Genomic DNA, 5019 nt, shown 5'->3' with positions numbered 1-5019 from the left:
GACAATGCCCTTTTATATTAGACTAAGGAAAAACTATCAGACCTCCAATGTGGGGATTTTTTTTTTTTTTTGGTAAATTTTAATGTTTTATTTTAATCTTGACACAAGTTTTACAAGGTACAGTTGTTGGCTTCTAAGGAGAACCTAAAGTCTTCCCGTCTCATAAATCAGTGCTCATTTAAACTAAGGCTGTCTATGTGGCTCAACTTCATTTTCACAAAAAAAAAAAAGTGAAATTAAAAATATATATATAATGATAGTGATCATTTTGGCAGCACATATACTAAAACTGGAAAAATAGAGAGAAGATTATCTAGGCCTCTCTGCACAAGGCTGACATGCAATTCAGGAAGCCGGCCATGTTGTCTTGTGCTTGTATACAGCTTGAAATCATGAGCGCTTTACTCACGTGACCTTTCTTTTCTCAGAGTGTGAACTGTCCAAGGCCCTTTATTAATCCTCATGCTTACATTTTTAATGTCCGTCAGATGTTTTCCGTCTTGGACTCACCTCCCTTAAATGTTCCACGTAAGCTCTCCTAGTGGCTCTCACTGTACAAAAGCTCCATCCATCCCTGATACACCTACAAGAAGAGAAGCTCTAGCTGCAAGGGGCCTTCTTCCTTCCACCCCGGACAGATACAGTCCTTTACATCCGTCCTGTTTTCTCCGGTCCCCTTCCGGCAGTGTGCTGTAGATCCTGTGTGTTGCTCCTGATAACTTTCTTTGGTGGAACCCGTCATTATGGATCCACATCCCTCTCAGGTTCCATCTTTATAGAACAACCCCCACACTTCTACCTTCCTAGGCGATCTCTCAGGCTCACTCTGCGACCAAACCATCTGTTTTTGGCTCTCTAACACTAATTTTTTAAAGTTTCTCTAGGTCCTAGAGTCCAGGAGCTCAGGACGATGACTTCAGGATAGACTACAGCTGAGTTAAAACACTCCAAAGCATCCTATGTCCCCTTTGATCCCGGGGACAGAACCCAACCTCCTCTCCATCATCCCTCTTCCACAGGATGTAGGCAATTAAAGAACACCTTGCCCCTTCTTTTTTTTATCTGTCTCCGGTCTCTGGAATGGAGGGTTAAAGACCTAAGAGCCTCAGGTGACTGAGATGTTCTGAACAGGAAAGGTGACCTGACCGATAAGATCAGGTGCAAACTTCTGATGAGGAGACTCACATACCAACCCTGCTGGTGTTTCCAGACTGCGGGTTGAATCTTCCATCCCCAAAGTTTCCCCTTTTTCATCCTATAAAAAATCCCACTCCCCTCCCCCCACAATGCCACTCCCCACCACCACCCTCCCGCCCTCCCCCCACAGGATCGCACAGTCTCACTTCAGGGAGAGACAACAGCTTCTGTCATTCTGATTAAGGAACAATTCTGAGTCTAGAGATGCCTGCCTTTATTTCATTCCCACTTTGCCTCATCAATCCCCTTCTAACAAAAAATATCTTACAAATACACATCTAAATCTGAAACACAAGCCCTAAATCTGTAGAATTACATACAACATGGAGTACCAGATGCAGTTTAAAAAAAAAAAAAATCCCTCCTCAAGGCCAGCCTGGTCTACAGAGTGAGTTCTAGGATAGCCAGGGCTACACGGAGAAAACCCTGTCTTGAAAAACAAAACAAAACAAAACAAAAAAAAAAAAAAAAAAAAAAAAAATCCCTCCAAAGCAAGTCTTTAAACAAGTTCTTGAATGTAAAGAAAAAGGAAAACAATTCTTTAAACATTCAGGAAAGAAATAATTTTTTGTTGTTGTTGTTGTTAAAAAAAAAAACAGGAGGCTGGGCTGGAGAGATGGCTCAGCCGTTAAAGGCTAGGCTTACAACCAAAAACAGGAGGCTATCTGACACCAGACCATTTTCAAACTAAACTTTAAATTATGATCCATATTATAGTTGGGCAAGAGCCTACTCATGTAGAAAAATCAATAGAATGATGTTCTTGAACACAGACAAGCTCAGGAAGTTTAAAACCAGGAATGTTAACCCACAGGTCTTGAGGGAGGGTTTTCCAAAACAGAAGTACTTATTAAGCCATTACAGGTGCTAACCAGAAAGGAATGTGGTCCTGGAACTGTTATCAGTGAGGTACAGTTCCCGTCATTCCACTGGAAGAGTCATTCACCAGCAGGGAAAGTGCAGCCCTCACTGTTAGCGCTGCTAACTATCCTGTCTGGCCTCCAGCAGCTGGAGCTAGCAGCTGGGACAGCTGTCCATTGCTACCACTCTTGGACCAATCCAAATAAAAACCATCCAAAACAAGTCTGATCCACTAAGGCAGTGGTTCTCCACCTTCCTAATGCTGTAACCCTTTAATACAGTTTCTCAGGTTGTGGTGACCCCCAACCATAAAATTGTTTTTGTTGCTACTTCATAACTGTAACTTTGCTACTGTTATGAATCATGTAAATATGTGTGTTTTCTGATCATCTTGGGCCTCTGTGAAAGGGCCATTTACCTTCCCAAAGGGGTCTTGACCCACAGGTTGAGAACCACTACACTAAGGAGAGGGGAGGGCCACCTGGATAAACAAAAGGTGACTTGTGCATAAAGTATCCTTGTGGCTAACTACAGACTTTCTGAGGATCACACCTCTTTGCAACAGCTACTGACTCACTTGTGGGGTGTCATGGGGAATGGGGAGCATTGCTCCTGAGCCCAAACTGACTCAAAGATGACAGGGCAGGGTCATCTAAAGAGACAATGGGGTATCTGGAGCTATCGGGATGTCAAGGAGAAGGAAGAAAAAACAAAGGGAGAGGAAGGAGGAAGGAAAGAAGGAAGAAGGAGGAATGAAAGAGGAGGAGGGAGTGGGGAGGAAGGAGGAAGAGGAGAGGAAAGAAGAGGAGGAAGAGGAGGAGGAAGGGGAAGGGGAAGAAGAAGAAGAAGAAGAAGAAGAAGAAGAAGAAGAAGAAGAAGAAGAAGAAGAAGAAGAAGAAGAAGAAGAAGAAGAAGAAGAAGAAGAAGAAAGGAAGGAAGGAAGGAAAGAAGGAAGAAATCTCTTTTTATCGTGCAGAGCTAGGTCCTTCTGCTTCTGAATAACTTCCACACCACCAACAAGAATGGAAAATGTGGTGTGTAATGGCACCTCTATCCCAGCACTCACGCAGCTGAGGCAGGAGATTTGAGGCCAGCCTGTCTCAAAACCACAGAAACAATACCAATTTTAAAAAAAAAGTAGAGAATAAGTCCATCAGGCCCAAGCATTTTTAAACAAAAAGATGAGGAAGGTAAACAAATCATAGGAACCCACGTCGTTACCCATAGCAGAGTGGGAAATGTTCCAGACAGGAACACAGGTCGGACGTAACCTTGTGTGGGTTGGTTAGGGTTAATAGTCGAAAAAGTTCGCCCACACTCAGGAGTTGCATCTGGTGTCAGCCCATGTTCAGGAAAGCTGGGTGTTCTTTTGTTTATCTGGCTCACACTATAGTTTGGATCTCACAAGTTCCCCAGAGGCTCAGGTGTTGAAGGTTTGGTCCCTAGCCTGGTGCTACAAGGAGATGATAGAACTTTTTGAAGGCGGGGCATAGTGGAAGAAAGTTAGGTAATTGGGAACTTGCTTTGGAGGGGAGATAGGGACTCCATTCTCTCCCTGTTTCTCCCTCCATGCATCCTTGTCATGGTGGGTAAATAGGCTCCTTCAAGGACAGAAACACCCGAAGCTATGGAGATCTCCCCTTCTCGTGATTTGACTTTTTCAAATATCTTGTCAGCTCCAGGAAGCTAACACAGCCCCCTGTTAACTGGTGATCTCATGTCTGTTCTCTCTGGTTACTGCAACTAATTTATAACATTTCAGAACATTTCTTTTCTCAATAACTTTTTTTCTTAGGGAAGAATGAACCGCTGGCAGTGCGATCTAGAAACTCTCACTCAAGATTCCATCACAGACAATTCAGAACAGCAGAAGCCAACGGTGAGCAGACTCAGGATGGGAAAGTGTCAAAGTCTGACAGAATGAAATCGACTCAGGATGAGACTGAGACCCAGCGAGTCAGGCTGGGAATGTAGTTCAGTTCTTAGAGTGTTTGCCTTGCACGCAGGAGGCCCTGAGCTTGGCCCCATCATCATAAAATTGGGTGTGGCAGGGGCACACTTGTAGCCCTAACACTCCAAAGAGAGGATCTCGAAGTTATCCTCAGATACATAGTGAGTTCAAGGGCAGCTCAGGTTACATGAGACCCTGAAGAAAGAAAGAGAGAAAGAAAGAAAGAAAGAAAGAAAGAAAGAAAGAAAGAAAGAAAGAAAGAAAGAAAGCAGGCAGGCAGGCAGGCAGGCAGGCAGAAGGGAGGGAGGGAGGGAGGGAGGGAAGAAAGTGAAGGAAGGAAGGGAAGAGAGAAAGGAGGAGAGGAGGGAGGGAGGGAGGGAGGCAAGCTAGTAATTTCTTCCATCTTCCAAGCAGGAAAACAATGGATGGTTTCTAAAATCAAACTGTACTAACAGTTTTTTTTTTTTTTTTTTTTTCATTAGCATTCAGTGTTAACTCCCTCTGTCCCCTCCATTCTTTATGGACAACTCTTAACTTCTCAGACTTTTCTATTTATGGGAATCATGTATTTTACTGTGGAAAAGTCATTGAAATTTTTGAAAATTTACTTTGGTGTTCTTAATTTTCATTAAAAATATGTCATATGAAAATAAAAATGACATACTTTTCATTTAAAATGATATCTAGGTTGATTGCTGGAAGGCATATCTGAAATGCAGGTTGTCAGTAGGCTGACCTGGGTAGGTCACAAGTTCAAGGCTAGCCTTGGCTACATGAGACCCTGTCCAGAAAATAAAAGCAACATCTACATGTAACCCTACTGTAATAAAATCATTTTTATTTTAGTGTGTGCAAATGTTATTGTGTGTGCACTTGTGTGTGTGTGTGTGTGTGCCAGATACAGATTTAATATTCCCCTAAGGGTAACAATTGGTGGAATTTGGAGTTCTTTTATCTCTGAACTTTGTTGTATCTTCTCGTTTGTTTTGTTTTTGAGACTGGCTCTCAGC

The 5019-nt window shown here is 42.9% G+C and overlaps 1 non-coding gene across 1 annotated transcript; it reads left to right on the top strand.

Moving 5' to 3' along the window:
- Positions 1 to 259: 259 nt before the first annotated feature.
- LOC117722121 (U6 spliceosomal RNA) lies at positions 260 to 368 on the top strand. The gene has a single exon (XR_004608510.1). It is a non-coding gene; the product is annotated as a U6 spliceosomal RNA (small nuclear RNA).
- The last annotated feature ends 4651 nt before the right edge of the window (positions 369 to 5019 follow it).

Source organism: Arvicanthis niloticus, chromosome 16 (assembly GCF_011762505.2).
Source record: "Arvicanthis niloticus isolate mArvNil1 chromosome 16, mArvNil1.pat.X, whole genome shotgun sequence".
In the NCBI taxonomy this organism is placed as follows: domain Eukaryota; kingdom Metazoa; phylum Chordata; class Mammalia; order Rodentia; family Muridae; genus Arvicanthis; species Arvicanthis niloticus.
Note: the sequence above shows the minus strand (reverse complement) of the source record. Positions and strands in the feature narration are given on the sequence as shown.